A 17,382-nucleotide genomic window follows, 5' to 3' on the forward strand; every position below is an offset into this window, starting at 1 on the left:
TAAAAGAACATGTTTTGTATATGAGTATCCCCCATCAATAATTAACACATGATAGTATGTAATGAGAAAAGACTACATATATGTCTCAGAAAGTATTGCTAGGAAAGGCCAATAATGAAGAAAAGATGGAGACAAGGTGCATTTCCTTCTATAGCCTCACTAAAAGACCCAGAAGATTAGAAGTCATATAATCTGAATTCCTAACTGAAACTACATTTCTTAAAGGGATATAATGCAATATACATAAACTGGTTCCTTAAAGTTAAGAGTATATGCTAATAAATAGTAAAGGATAGGTTGTGATGCCATAAATATTGTTTTAAAAAGTGCAATATACATATCCTAGCATGATATGCACAATAGAGAGGCAGAACATTTTCAGCACAGGTGGAAAGACTTACAAGATATGAAGATAAATATAAAGGAAAAGTACAAAATAAGCACTTTATTGATAATCCAAAAAAATGTATAAAGAATTGGGAAATAAGATAAAAGGAATTGAAATACCACCAAATAAAAGAAGAATAGATACATTTTGGAGAAGTATATATGAAGATCCTATGTGGAGCACAACAAAGATGCTAAATGGATAGAAGAAGTAAAAGAAAGAATAAGAGGGTTAAAGGTAGAGGATATGAAATGGGATGAAGTAACAGCCAGAGAGATTGAAACAAAGTTAAGAAAAGCCTTTAATTGGAAAACCTCAGGCCCAGATGCAGTACCTGACATTTGGTTGAAAGTATTAACATCTTTGCATGAGGTTTTAGCCATGAGTAAGAGCTATTTATATGCACACCCCGAACAGACACCACACTGGTTAACAACAGGAAAAACAATGCTTTTAAGAGTGGCCTGCAAGCTTCCCTAAAAGTTATAGACCAATAACTTGTCTTCTAATGACAAATAAACTATACACGGCAATTGACACTCACAGAGTTTATAGTCATTTAGAAAAAACTAAATTATGACAGTAGAACAAAAGGGCAATACAAGAAACACAAAACTTCAAAAACCAGGCAAATAATCCAGAATAGCTCCACAAACAGACTCTCACTCTGCAAGGATATTTTTTAAGCGCTTTCATCCACTTTTATTCAACGTGAACTTCTTCAGAAATGATGAATATAAAAAAACATGTAGTTTAAATACTGTTTCCACAGGAAATGATGTCATTTTTTTCTAAATTAGTAATGACAATGATGAATAAATAAGTCTCTCACCATACTTTTACAATAAAACACATTTCATATCATTCTTTTTCTGTTTGATAAAACATCTTTCTGCAATAAATGATACATTATTGACTTAAATTTTGTACTTAAAATTAGTTGTTTGAATGTTTTGTTGTCCAATTTTGTGAATACTAAAATAATTAGTTCAAATATAAATAAATTAACTAAGTAAATAAATGAACTAATATACTAAAAGTTTCATTTAGTCTTTATAAATGATGCTAATGTATAACATCCATGTGTATATATATTGTGTTGTTTTATCTGTACATTAAAAAACATTTTAGATTAATCATCTCATTTAGCCCTGGTGTTTGGTCAGCTCCAAAAACCAATACAAGAAAGTCATATGGAACAAAGGATCGTTTGTTGTTAAATAAAGTTATAGTGGCGAACTACAAAAAGGGGAAGAATCTAAGTATGGCATGAATTGACTACAAAAAAGCATTTGATAGTATCCCACATTCATGGATAAATGAGTGCTTAAAAATATATAAGATACACCCTACACTGAGTGACTACATTACAGTAACCTTGAAACAATGGCAGACCACTTTGCAATTAAGCCATGATAAAGAGCAGATTATTATCCCAGGGGTAAAAATTCAAAGGGTGATATTCCAGGTTGACTCTCTGTCACCATTGCTATTTTGCCTTGCCATTAATCCATTAAGCTGTTTACTTAACAGCTTAGGCCATGGCTACAATTTGGCTCCTAGAAAACAACAAAGTATAATGACTTCTCATCTTCTCTTTGCCGATGATTTAAAACTGCATAGCTCATCAAATGAGGAACTAAAGGCACAGCTGCAGGTTCTCAAACATTTTTCAGATGATATTGGAATGTCATTTGGTCTTGATAAATGTGCAAAAGCAACCTTTAAAAAAGGAAAACTGCAGCACCAGGAAAACATAAGTTTGAGAAAATGTGATGCAAAAGAACTTGAGCAAGAGGGAGCATATAAATACTTGGGAATTGATGAAGGATCAGCAATAAAACATGAACAAATACAAATAAAACTCAGTAAGGAATATGTTAGAAGGCTTAAATTAGGCCTGAGAACAGCATTGACATCTAGGAACAAGATCCAAGCTATAAATCAATTTGCTCTTCCTGTCCTAACTTACAGTTTTGGAGTGACTGACTGGCCCCAAAAAGTGTTGGATAGATTGGATATTGAAACAAGAAGGATGCTTCATGCTCACCAAATGATTTATCAAAATCAGTGTATACTGAAACTATATATTCCTCATTCTGAAGGAGGGATGTGCCTCCTTGAAATTGATTATATGTATAGATCTGCAATCGTGGGACTCCACACATATCTACTGACCTCACAAGATGCAAATGTAGTGAAAGTTTTGAAACATGAGGAGAATAAATCTAAGATGATGTCTCTGCTTAATCTAGCAGAAGCATATCAACGTGAAGCAGGAATGGAAATCAAACCAGAAGTGGATAAAAACCAGGCAGCAACTGAATGTGCCAAAAAACAAAAGAAAAAATATAAGGTGAAGGACCAGATGAGAAGGCAAGAAATGTGGAAAAAATATAAATATAGTTGCAAGTATAGAAATCTTTTGGAAGAGCCTCATGTTGATCAAGAGTGAACGCAGGAATGGTTAAGGAGAGGCGAATTCAAACCAAGAAATTAAAGGTTAATATTGGCAGCCCAAGATAGTGGGCTACATGCACACTGGTTTACAAAGTCCATTGAACATGTAGGAGAAACAGACAAATGTAGGGTTTGTAAAACCAAATTGGAAACAGTCACACACCTTGCTGCTGGTTGCGACACACTAATGGCAGAAGGACTGTATACTGAGAGGCATAATAATGTGGTGAGGCTGTTGCACTGGGGATTGTGCAGACATTATGGTATCAAAGTGGCTGAAAAACACTGGAAATATGAACCACAAAGCATCATAAAAAATGATGAAGTTTATATTACATGGGATAACCCATTACAAACAGTTCAAAAGATAGATGCTAGAAAACTGGATATAGTGGTCCAAGAAAAGAAGACAAAATTACCATTGAGCATTGAAATCACTACACCCATTAACTATAGTGTCATACCTACAGAGAGACACAAAGTCATAAAATACTAGGATCTGCAGGCGGAAATGAGAGCAATGTGGAAGAAAGATACCCAGACAGTTCCAATAGTAGTAGGAGCAATGGGTCTAATAAAAAAGAATTTACAATCGTATTTGGATATGTTACCATTCCATGTAACCCCATACGTATTGCAAAAGGAGTCATTACTGGGCACATTGCGGGTGCTGCGAAGACCACTACTGGCTGACATCAAAGATTAAAACAATACTAATTTCATGAACTTTAATCATACCTTGACTTAGGAATGAGGTCCATTCCCATCATGGTATTAGAAACCCAAAAGACTTGGAGAAATTAAAAAAAGGCAGAAAGATATTTCAGCTCTAATGAGGGGGTATTGTTTTATAGTAATTTATAATATTTCTAGCCATTCATGTTTTCCAAACTTTTTTTTTTATTTACATACATTGTCCCTGGATATCTTTAGACTTCTTGATCTGTCTTCCATATGTAAAATATCATTGGTATTTTTCTGACATTTACATTTACTATGGGTCTACTTTGATTCAATGAAAACTCATTTCAATGAATTTCAATTCACCCTCAAAAAAAATCGCTGAAAGTTCAAATCACTGAAAACTCATTTCACTGAATCACATTTCATTGAATGTAAGTACTGTTGGGCAAATAAAATGTATATGCCCTTTTCCCCACCGTAGTGTGATCTTGGAGTTAGTATATATAATTAGGGGGGGTGTTGGGGGCACAGGTGTGTGTTGGGGGCATGACCTCCCACCTACTTAGCTTTTATATTTATGAATCTCATTTCACTGAAAGCTAACAATATAAAACCAAAAGTAGTGGGGGGCTGTGCCCCCATACCCCCAATGTAGGGGGCTGTGCCTGCCACACCCACCCCTACACACTAACTCCAGGATCGTGCTACAGTGGGGAAGAGGGCATACATATTTTATTTGCCCAACAGTATATACATTCAGTGAAATGTGATTCAGTGAAATTAGTTTTTAGTGATTTGAGCTTTTAGCAATTTGGTGTGAGCGTTTTAAAATTCAGTGAAATGAGTTTTCAGTGAATCAAAGTAGATCCTTTACTATATGATGAAATCTATGAATCTCAACCTTAAGCTGGAAAAAAACCTAGAAAAATAGTTTTTCATTTGAGTGGAACATTTGTATCAATACCTTCTGACCCTTCATGCCTCTGTGTAATGTGCAGTAACAGTGTTCATTATCTGAGAAGGTTTTTGACATGCCTTGATTCCTCATATCAGAAATAACATGCTAGTCATTTTTTTGAGAAGGGACTGATGTATAAAACTGCTACTCACTTTCTGTTAATTTCTTTAGGATAACATATTTATGTTCCTCAGTTTCATGCTTACAAAGATGTCTACAATTCCTTCTGTATACTTGAGAATCTGAGTCTTCCACATAATATTATCTTGCCTGTATCTTTTCAGAATATGGACCTTTACCTTGTACCCTGTCTTCAGATAGCAAGATTATTTGTTCAACTGTTATAACAGAATTTCCGTTTTCTGTAATTTATTCTCAGTAAGTCTAAAACATTAGATTGATTTTCTCCTAACAACAAACAGATAACAATAGATATCTTAGTATTCAATCTCCCTTCTGTTAGCAACTGCTTTGGAGATTAAAACATCATGAAGAAGTGGAAACGTTTTATAGTCTGTACCACCTTTTTCACCTCCATAATTCTTAGTGTAAAATTATCTAGATGTGACATGTTAAGATTCTCATTTATTTGCAAATGTCTTGACCTCTTGATTGGCAAAGCTAGCTCTGTTTTCCAAAACAAATGTTTCAGGAGTATCATATCTTGAAAACATACTTGTGAGGACATTTATGACACTGTAATTTATAACATCTATCAATTGTAAGAGCACTGGGAACTTGGAATAATAATCAATACACAGCAGTCAGTGAGATCCTTAAAACAGAAAAAAATATACCATTTTTAATTCATGGCAAACCTGGTTATGTCATTGCAAAGTTCCTTTTTGGATTATTCTTATTGTATGAAACAAAGATTTCATTTTCTATATCAGATTATCTCTTTGTCCATATATTTTTTTCCTTTTGGAGATGAGAGATGGGTTAGTATAAGTGAGGTCTTTACCTCACAGATACAAGGTACAGAACTTGAATCTGACATTTAAATTTTGGCTAGGCTTACTGATAACCTAACATTACCTATGATCCAGTTAAATTATACCTCTTTGATTTCCTTTCATTTGACAATCACTAAGTATGCATTGTAAATCTTTTACTGCATTTTGCCTTTCACTTCACTTGGAATTATTACTTTAAGCAATGTAGACATCAACCTTTAGTCATATAAACTTGTACCTGTTTAAGAGTAATATCTTCATATATCTTTTTGTACTGCTGTCTTCTGCATTTAACCTTTTTTTATAAAATCTTTCTATAATTACATTTATATTTTATAGTAAGACTTATCTCAGTGTTAACAGAAAGCAGGTAGGGATTTTATAACCAAATATCTGCTAGGTAGTACTGTAGAAAAATATATTTCTGTTACATTAAGTAACATAAATTTTGTAGTGTTTAATAGATTTCTTTTCATTTCACCTAATTTTCCCTTTTTTCTGTGTGTTTTTTTTTATTGCCAGTGTTTGTGTAGTGAACAACTTAGTGTAAACAAGGGAAATGGAGAAACACAAGGAATGTCAGGATTAGTGGTGCTTATCTCATGTGTGTGATGGTCTGTGCATAAAGCCCACACATGAAGCAGATAGGACACTTGCAGACAGGAAGTAGACAGTGTAAAGGTCAAAAAAGATACATTGTCACAGTTTTTGCTTTCCATCATGGAATTCCACTAAGAGAAGTTGCGCGGCAGTTAGCTAACTTCCCCATACCTACAGCCATTGCACACCTGCAGACAGGACGCAGACAATCAACAATTAAAAATGATACATTCTATTAATGCTGTTGGGCACCATACAAACACACTAAATGGAGTTGCCCAGCAGTTAACACACACAACTGAAGAATGAATAAGGAATTATGTAACTGTTATATAACCATTTCTTTGGCAGCAGATGTAAGTGTATGGCTGTAATACAGATGGTCCTGGGTTCTAATACAGGAAGTACAGCATATGTTTACTGTTGTGACAGTCCAGTTTATAGTACTGAATAAAAACATACAAATGTTGTTTTAATATTCCAGTTGCAACAGGTGTATGTATAGAGCTGCTGTGTCCATGGCATTGGGTACTAATACAGGAATTTCCTGACAGTTTTTAACTGTTGTTCCATTTCACATTATATTAAATATCACTTATAACACTTTATACATAATTATAAATTGTGGAGCTAATATGAAATATATGTATGAGGGATAAGACACCCTTACTGTGTTTTGAAGGTTCAGATGTATGACTGACAGTGTACTGTCTTCTATGTTTCTGTAAGTATAATTCTGCAATCTGGACTTGGATGGCCTTCACACTTAAATAAGACACATCCACAAATGAATCTATACAGAAGGACATTGTCGGGTCATATACATACATTGTTAATACCACAAACTGTCACCTATATTTATGAATGATTCATGACTATGTCTGAGAAGCACTAATGTGGCAAAGATGGAAAATCACTGTTGTAGAAGAAAATGTTTTGTCCCTTATGCATAGATTTGAATCCCACATTGTAAGCATCAATTTTCAGTATATAAAGCCAAACCAAAAATGTGTCATGTCATGACATTTATGCCCCCCAGTGCATGTCTGCAAAGATAAATCACCTAACAGTTATAGCAGCAGACACCACACAAACTAATGTCAAGTGTCAGATTAACCTTCCAGTTTCAAAAGTTTCCTTCCTCCCTACTTGGAATTGTTGCTTTGTACTTGACATCAAGCAAATGCGGTTGTAATCATTTCTTGGGTTTGCAAACTACCAGTAAACATGATAACAGGAACTGGGGGGAAATCATTTGCCATTACTCTACATTTGGGATCAGACATGTCTGATGTTAGAGGGGAAGGTGCCCAATTTAGGGCACAGAAGTGGGGTGTTCAGGAGTCCAGAATATTTACTGGACCCCTGGTAAAGCAACACACTGAAAGACTTCTGCATGGGGACTATTCTGGCTCCCAGTACAAGTCTGAGGCTTGGAATAGTCTGGCAAAGGCAGTCTCCATTGTGACTGGCATCCCCATACTGAAGAATAGTGTAGGAACCATTTCAGTGACCTAAAAAGGTGCAAGAGGGATACATTCAACCAGTGCTTGGATGAGTTTCAGACTAGTGACATCTCACAGTTGTGTAAGTATGCTAAAAAGAGGATTTATAACACATAGAAAGCTAAATATAGGAAGACTGGTATGCATAATGCTTTTCTGTTGTTTTCTTTTCACAGCTAATCCTGAATTTGAGTCGAATCAGCAGGCTCATGCTGATCATTTGGAGAGACTGGGGGAAGCAAGTGATATGCATGCAGCACAAGACAGGTATTATTGTAGCATTAAAAGTTAAAGTAGCAAAATGAGCATGCATATCCTAACTGTAAAAGCAAGTATGCATGTATAAGTCTGTAGCACAAACCAACTTTAGGAGTCAAGTGTAAGAATGTAGTCAGAGGTTGTGGGTTCAAATACCACAAGTAACTATATAATACTGCATTTATTTAATAATATTACATAAATTAAACTTTATATAAGTGGCATAATGCCCCTGCTGTTAACTGTACTCTGCATAATTGGTCCAAGCATATGTGCAATATATGTAAATTGCAAGGATTACTTTGAGAAATTCTTAATTATAGTTTGTAGTTGTTAGGACATATACTTAAATATAATATTTCGGATAAATATGATGACACTAATTTTATCTCTTTCTCTCTCCCCAACCCTTATCCCTTTTTTTTTAATTTTCTGTTATATATCGTCAAAATGTCTCCATGTCATCCATCTCTAAAAATTCACTAAATGCTTCTTAGCACAGTGAGGTAGGTCAACCCTGGTGTATCAGGCTGCCCGCATTCCACCAGCTCCAGCACCAATGCCCAGCACATCTGGGACCTAAGCTGACAGTACTGCCTCTGCTACCTCTGCACTACCTGCACCTTCAGATAGCACTACTCTGGTAGCTGGTGGTGTGGTACATTCTGGGAGCACTGGTAGAGGTGGGGATTTTATCACCCACCAGGAGATGCCTGGGCACCATTAGTGTAAGCCTACACCAGATGGAGAAGCTGGTCTCCCTCATGGTCCATAGGAGGAGAAGACATCAAGCACTCTAGCAGCCAATGGAGTAAGGGGACAATGATGACAGTCCTGAGGGTGAGGACTAGATTTTCACTGTCCTCATGTCTGATGGGCATGAGCTAGTGTTGTCATCTCCCTCAACCCAATCATGGTGACCCCAATCTTTTGTGTCCCTCACTGTCCCTGTTTCTTGTCTTGCTTGTTCTGTTTGTTTGCATTTGCTTCCTCACCTACCCAACTTACCTGACCTAAAAATACCAACACAAATTACCCAGCTTTCCTCTCTTAGTGAATTAGAAAAAAAAATGGGCACCTGTCCCTCAGAAAAAATATTGTCCCATACATAGTTCTCCATTTTTCAGACTCGTCTTGACACACTTGATTTGGTCCAATTGGCTATACAACAGGATTGCATTGTTTTCACCCCTGTTTGTGGAGGTGACAGTCCAAACTCAGCTAATATTCTGTCATATTTTTATTTTACACTATTGAAGAAATGGAAAGCTGAGGTTATTTCCTACCTCCCTCCTGCGCATTCCTATATTACTTTCTCTTTGTTCTTCCCCCTGCTTTTCCTAAATTTCACCACTTTCCTGTCTATTCCATTTTAACATGTATAATCTGTTTAAAAAATAGAATCACACACAACACACATAAGTACCAAAGAAAATCAATGGAGCTCTTCACTTTTTGGTATCTGTGTTTGCATGGAGTTTGGCATCACACACTAATGCCAAATGACAGTGAGCGGCTCTTCTGTGGCACAGTTACCTCCATGCAATACTGCTTAAACATGCTGCACTACATCCAAATACACTAACACATGATGAAGATAGAATAAAGTAAAATTGTATTGCATTATCAATACTTATTTAAAAGTATTACATACACCTGGTTTCAAACCCTCTATCATCTGAGGTGGAAAAGGAATGTGTCAATGCATTAACACTTGCCATCACAGAGTCAGCTAAGCAGCAGGTGTGTTTTATACACTCAGTACTAACTCTCATAATTTTAGCAATGAGCTTCGCTTAACTAAGCGCAGACAGGGGAAACTGTAGAAATGTGTATTTTGCATGCACAAACACTGTGCCAACCATTGTGTAAACCCAGTTTTCACATTTGCTCTACGCAAAGTATATAATAGAATGCATTATTTTTGTTTACTGTGCATTTAGTCTTCATGCCATGAAACTACATGTGGAAACACAAACAATGAAGGCCTTATCTAAGAATATCTCACATATTTAAAATGCAGCTATGTGTTACCTCCCCCTTGCAGTGCAACCCTAGTTTCTCAGTACTTGTTCACAAATATATCAACTACACTGCACTACATAAATTAATTAGAAATGTAGTGTGAAATTCCATACACATCTTTAGAATGACAATATGCATTCAAATATTCAAATACTTGTAGTAATGTGGGCACCTGTTTGCATATAGTTTGCAAAGCAATCTCTTAAAGTATACCTGCACATTGAAACATAACCACCACATTATACACATTGCACACTTATCAATCTGGTAATATGCAGAACTTGAAATATCTTAATAGTTGAACATGCCTACTCATCCATTTCATGCCGGTATCCCAACATCTTTACAACAACATCCACTGCAGATGTCATCCACTGTAAGTTGCCTGCAGCCTTGTAAAAGTCAGACTTGTGTTGTGGCACTTGCTCAAAGTACTGTGTTCTCTAGTCTATGTATTTTGATAGGTAGGGGGTTCTGGTTTCATTGCAGTCAACTGGAAGTGTGTGCATGTGTGTGTGTGTGTGTGTGTGTGTGTGTGTGTGTGTGTGTGTGTGTGTGTGTGTGTGTGTGTGTGTATGTGTGTGTGTGTGTGTGTGTGTGTGTGTGTGTGTGTGTGTGTGTGTGTGTGTGTGTGTGTGTGTGTGTGTCTATCTAGTCAGAAGAGCATAAGTGTGTATCCTGCAGTTACTACTCCAGTCCCATGGATTGCCAATATTTTGATTCTTACATATACATTTCATGCTGGCCTCCCAACATCTTCTCTCCAACATAGACTTGTGTGCTTGTGCACTTGTTTGAAATTAGAGAGCATTTTATACCAGCATGTGGGACACTGCTATTTGCTTTTTCTCCTTACCAGACACTGATGATGTCATTAGCTATAGCTGACTGCAATATTTTCATCATTGCAGGGTCAGAGACTGGTCTGTAAGCCAGACACTAGTCACCTTATCCTATATGATACAGATTACAGTGACAGGGCTGTCAGTCTGTTGACGTAGATCATGGCATGGTTTGTAGGGCTTGTATTCTTTTGGTGAGAAATCATGGACCTTTTCTGTATGGACACTAGTAAAATCCTGGCTGTGTGCAGCAGACATATGTGAGTTGTTAATGCTAAACCCATGTTTTTTACATCAGCTAGATGTCCTGACAAAGATCATCAAGGGCATGCATGGATGAGAACACTACCATCCTGTGAAACTTGACCAGGCCAAGGCATTTGACAGTGATCCACACTGAGGTATTCACTCAGCACTGTCAGATGTGGCCATAAGCATCTATATCACCAAGTGGGTAGACCACTAGATCACATATGTGGCATCTATATATGTTGAAATGTGTAAAGTGACATATATCTCTGGTCCAGTGATAAGGTCCGTACATCAGAGCTGTCTGCTAGGCCCTCTACTGTCCATTATTTAAGTAACAGATGTCTAGAACGACATACACATCCTGTGTCCAAACATTTGTCTGGAGGACTACAGATTGTGAGCAATCATTGACTCCAAATGGAATACTGGTATAATACAGACAGTATCAACACACACCAAAAATGTTTGCCACCGCCATAACAACACATGAGAAGAAACAAAAATAATGGGGGGGGGGGTTGTTACATTATGAAAACAAAAACATAAACCAAGGATAATGTAGACATCACACCCTATAAGCAGACCAATTGGTATGTGACCTGTGTCCTGTGGTATATGGTATGTAGAACTTCACCAGCATGTGGCCACAGTGGTGACTACTCTCTTGTATGTAACATGACTATTGAGTAAGTGCAGGACATCCACATCAAAGGCCATAATACCTCCATAGTTTACAGCCTTCATCACATCAGTAACCAGGTACAATGCACCCTTCTTCATGCATCGCTCTACACATCTTCCAATGATGTATAACTGAAGTGTAACACCTTTGTCACAGTGAGCTGTCACACATCTTATTGGCCATAACTAAGTATTCTTTTTGTTGGATAAACATTACTGTCTGATGGTGCTGAACACTCATTAAGGTGTTACACCAGAAGCATGTGTGATACCTGTTCTGAGGATGCACACAGTACATACATAGCTGCTTGACAACATTGATGGCATTGATTACAATCATGGCAGTGTGAATTGTGCCATATATATGCCATGCATATCAGTCATCTAGCCTGTAGTGATCAAAATGTCACATACAGTTATAGCAGTGTCCCTCCTAACACCTCCAGCAGATGTTACAGTGTCAGGATGGTGTGCTTGATTAATCTCATAGACTGCTGACATGTCATAATAGTTGTACAAGTGTGTTCATGTAGGGCCATCTATGATCACTCAGAATCACATATGTTGTGTCAGAGACATGGGATTAGTGCTACTATTATTCTGATATTGTTCATGATTGTGTGTGTTGCTTTTACTGTTGTCCATGAGCCTGTAATTATGTCTAACTTCTTGGAAACCTCTGCTGACATTATACTCATATTCAGGCAAATCAGTTTGCACAGCTTCACAATATGCACCCAACCCCAATTGTATAGATTATCTCTGATAGATGTCCTCTCTGTTGTTCACGTCAGGATACTTATCTCACAAAGACATCATCTCCACTGTTATGGCACCTTGTATGACAGTCACATAATATACATTTTCACTGTGCAGTCTGTACTGTACCATGTTGATATGCGCTTAGTGTTTCTGCTACAACTGTCTTCCATTTACATGTCCTCATCTGCAGTACATTATGATGTTTCACCTGTCCTCTTTCCCTGTGTTCATTCTTACAATTCATCCGTGTCTCCCTATTCAATACACACACTTTCTCTGACTGTTTATTTTAATGGCAGTCCATGTACCCTTACAGATAATTTACTCAGCTTGTACAGAATGCCTTGAATGGGATTCGACAATACTCTGCAGTGTATACACTGTCCTGTACTGTGTTTGGACCATGTACATTGCTATATGATAAACCCTGGTAGTCAGTTCTACGCAATCCTAATAACCTAGTTTGCTCTACTGCAAACACGTTTGCTATTTGTGTTGCTTTACATGGTTTCCTGTCCAGCAACACTGTTGCCTGCCATGAAACCATACTTATTTGCATTCAAACACGGTGCATGGCATGCATAGGTAATCATCGCTGTTGCTCACCATGCAAACACGTAAACTCTGTCTAAGCCTACATGAAGTAAACCCCACTGATTATGGTTTAGGAAACATAGCATATTTTGTTGGTATGTACATATTAACAAGATTTATGGAAACTGAATTTTTGTGCATCTTTTTTGGTTTTCTGTAGGGAACGAGTCTGAGCCATTCAAAACGGGGATAATTTATAATGAAAATCCAGTTGTTTTCTTAGTGTCAATAAATGTGTTCTGGGTGTTAAAAAAGTGTCTGGAAAAAGACAGTACTGGGAAATATGTTATTTGAAAAATATAAAGATACATGGATGGGAGGGGGTAAGAAAAAGAAAAGAGGAAAAAATGTTTGGAAGAGAAGATTTTGACATAAATGAAGCAGAGATGAAAAGGAATGAATGGTATAAAAACAATAATCTTCTTTATCTACTTGTGCTACCACTGTCTCTAGTGGATGGGACATTGGTTTAAAATCTCATCCAAATGACAGCACATTCAGGAGTGCAGCACCCCCCCCCCCCTTACTGCACTGCAAAATCAGAAATTTGCAAATTAATCCCATCACCTGTAGAGGAAATAGAACCCCCATTCTTCTGAACTTCCAGAACCAAATGCAAATGGACTTCCTTTTGTGCCAATGACAGTGACTAAGCTAATGTAAGGGTAAATAAATGTTCTATGATATGTTTTGCATAGAAGAGAAGGTGACTATTTCTTCACTGTATAGAATTTTACATAGGAATGCTAGGCAGATGTTATATAAACAGTACTGAAAGTAAATGGAGTGCCCCATCAAATAGATGTTATCCCATAAAGTTCAATTAAGCTAAAAACTAGTGTGATGCATAACCTAAGTAGATTAAATACTTTTAGGGTTATAAGTAATCTAGAATAATGCATAGGATTATACTGAATACACTGGGACAGAGGATAAGGCTCCACTAGACTTTCTTAAGGCTCCTGTCATTTATCTCAAACACCAAGCCACTGATCTGTTATGAAATAATTGCAAACAATATTTTCTAGTCCAAACTTTTCATTAACTAGCAGTCTCTGGTCACATCTTGAAGTGTAATACTGCTCCTTCCCCCATCTGCTGTCTCCAGTCTTACACACTTTTTTCCACTTAAATCGGTCTCCATTTATTTCTTGCACTTGTCATTGTGCTTTTAACTAACTCCTTAAACTCTGCAGCAGAATTTTGTTTTTTTGTTTACTGTCCTAATACAGTGGCAATGCTTAGACATCTTGTCTGCAGTGAAGTCATACTTTATAGATTGTTTTCTTATTACAAAGCAGGTGCATTCCTGCTTCCATGAGTAAGCATTCTCCATTCACCCTAGCTACCACTTGGGCTGTTTTATCCTGAATTTCCTCCACCCCTTCTATCTCAATATCTATACTCTCCAAACCCAGCCTCAATCACAACTAACCAATCCCTATATTGATCAGATAATGCAATGCACTTAATAGTCACTAAACATTTTTTTTGCCTAAAACATTGCCCTACTATCTTACATCTGGGTCTACTGCTTTACATCAAAAATACACTTCTTCAAAATAGAGCAGTAAACCCTACACTTCAGCGAAAGTCCATTTAAACGAAAGTGCACTTTCACTGAAGTCTAGTTCCCTGGGCTACCCCCCAAAAAAAAAAACACCAAAACGTTTTTGCAAGCCCCCCTGCACCTCCCAGCCCCCCACACCCCCCCTACTTAAATATACCAACTTTGAGATCGCACTACAGCAGGGAAAAGGGAATATTCCCATTTCATGCTGTAGTGTGACCGCCGAAGTCAATTTTCAAAATTTCACTACTTCGAACAAGTGGACTCGGTGAGGTGGGGTTCGAAGTAGTGAAACTTCGAACATATTGACGGATCCCCTTACATCCATATAAAAGAGCTCTATTTCTAATACTTACCTTTATAATACATGTGAACTATTACACCCTATACACTACACAGAATTATCCTTACTCAGACATATTACTCTGCCCCTTATTATTCTTGCCCTTCACACCAGCCATCATATTATCCCACTGCATAAAAATATTCCACATACCTTACCCTATATCTTACTACTCTTCCATTTATCAAGATTGACACATCCAAATTTAAGATACATTAATCTCAAGATACACAACCCACTGCTAAGATTTTATGACTAAATAATTACATCTACACTTTCTTTTTTTTCCACTGAAACAAACTCCTATTTTGATAATGTACTTTATTCAGCACAATATTCTAACAAACTAACACCTCAAGCATTATATTACTTTGTCTTCCATAGATAATAATACCAAGTGCCCACCCAGCAAACCAGTATTGCTCTTGAGTAAACCTCATACCTATGATATAAGGTGTCTAAATGAACAGAACGCCTTAGCAAAACATATTTTAGAATATAGAGAACATCATTTTAAATTTAGAGTTCTAGAAATAGTCAAATGTAATAAGAGAGAGAAGGAAAACCCAAATCTACTAGAATCCAGAGAGCTATACTGGATCTTTAAGTTGAGAGCACACCAACATCCAGGAATCAATTAATATGTATCTATAAAACCAGCACTCAGAAAAAGAAGATAGCCTTATATTCTCTAAGGCTAAGAGTGCATATACATACACATACAACAGCAGATTCATCTTTTACTATTTCTAGGTATTAGATCTTACAAACCATTCCTTATTTATTTACATTCCCACATGAAATTTGATATTCATGCACTATTGTAAAGCATCTGATGTTTATATTATATACAAGGTACGATATTTAACAAAAAGACTCATAATATTATATTGATGTATATATATATTTTATTTTGATATATATCAGAAGTGTATATTCAAGAATTACCTTATACATTATAAATTATCTTGCATACTCACTATTTTATTACATAGAATCAATTTTATACAAATATTAATCAAATTATGTGTTGAATATAGATTATTTTCATGCATTTGCAGCATTTCATATTATTACATTTGTTTTTAACAAATGCCATTTTAACAATATTAATTTATTATGTTAATTTATATCCATGTTTGCATTTTTAATTTTGTAATGATTTAACATATAGTATTAGACATATCTTTCATATGTTTGAAGCGCTACAAAAGTTAAATAGTTTCAGCATCACAACTCTCTATTGTTATAATTTAACTATATGCCTTGCAGTGCAAAGCTATGCAGTTCTTGTAACTATCAGTTTAAAAGGCTAAGTGATCAGTTAATTAGTTTATTGAATAACTGATGTTAATTAACTGATGGCTATAGAGTATTTAAATGTGTGGTAAACTCATAAGAATCAGGATCTGAAGAAGCATACATAGTGTATGTGAAAGCGCTTATCCAGTTCGTTTGTTTTTTGTGAATAAAAGCTACGTTTTGAAGAAATTTTGGTTGCTGCTGCTTTAGTTTGGAATGTTTGGTATCGTTGGATTAGACTGTTTCCGTGTTTGCCTACCAGTTTATATACCTCTTCATTTTTCACAGATTCTAACTGGTAAGCTAATTTGAGTAGCAAGTGATTTACATACTACGATACTGCTTCATTTTGTTCACTCGACTACTCCACGGAATGGCGCAAACCATCATAGAATTGGATTACAGACTGGAGACGAGGGTAATGGATGACAAGTGGATTTTAATTACAAAAAACCCAACCAACCCTTTATTGGCTCTGGAAATGCAATCAGCTACTGTAAGTAGTGAAGAAAATTGTATTGATAACCTAGAACATTTTTATTCTTTAATTAAAGAACTAGAAAATGACCTGTACAGACTGCAGCGCTACATTTGGCAGCGCAAACATCTAGAAGCGTGCATGTATTTTAAAGTAGTTCCCAGAGGCATGCGCGTGCTGTGCATGCCTACCTATGGTGACATGCACCCAGAATTGTTGAGGAAATGGCAAGATCTGAACCTTGAACTCAGCCATAAATACATGCAACTGTTGAATGATTATTTTTCTCCTCTTGAACAAGAGTTACTAAACAAAACAGAAAAGCTAAATAAAACCATAAGAGACTCCTATGAACATCCGTTTTGCAGGAACAAATTAGAACATCTATACCTGCAAGTGCTTGCCTACAGTTATAAACTAGAACAGACCAAGCAACGGAAGTTGCATAGAGACTTTACAGACTTCTCAACAGGCCATATATTTGTTTGGCCGAGGAGTTTCTCTCAATATTCCCCTTCCAATAATGAAGAGACTCATACCAGCAATCCAGATGTAAATGAAATTAGTGACACTAATGGTTCATCTACCTCGACAATTTGCCAGACCGAGATCGATGCAGTCAGCATTACGTCAGATGGAGCCTTTGCCATGCCCCCGGAAGAGTTGCACCTTGTGAATGACTGTCTTTCCCCACCTACACCTCTTCCCAACCAAGAAGCTAACA

The sequence above is a fragment of the Protopterus annectens genome, chromosome 7.part0, assembly GCF_019279795.1.
Source record: "Protopterus annectens isolate FY-2018-M chromosome 7.part0, PAN1.0, whole genome shotgun sequence".
Lineage (NCBI taxonomy): Eukaryota > Metazoa > Chordata > Ceratodontiformes > Protopteridae > Protopterus > Protopterus annectens.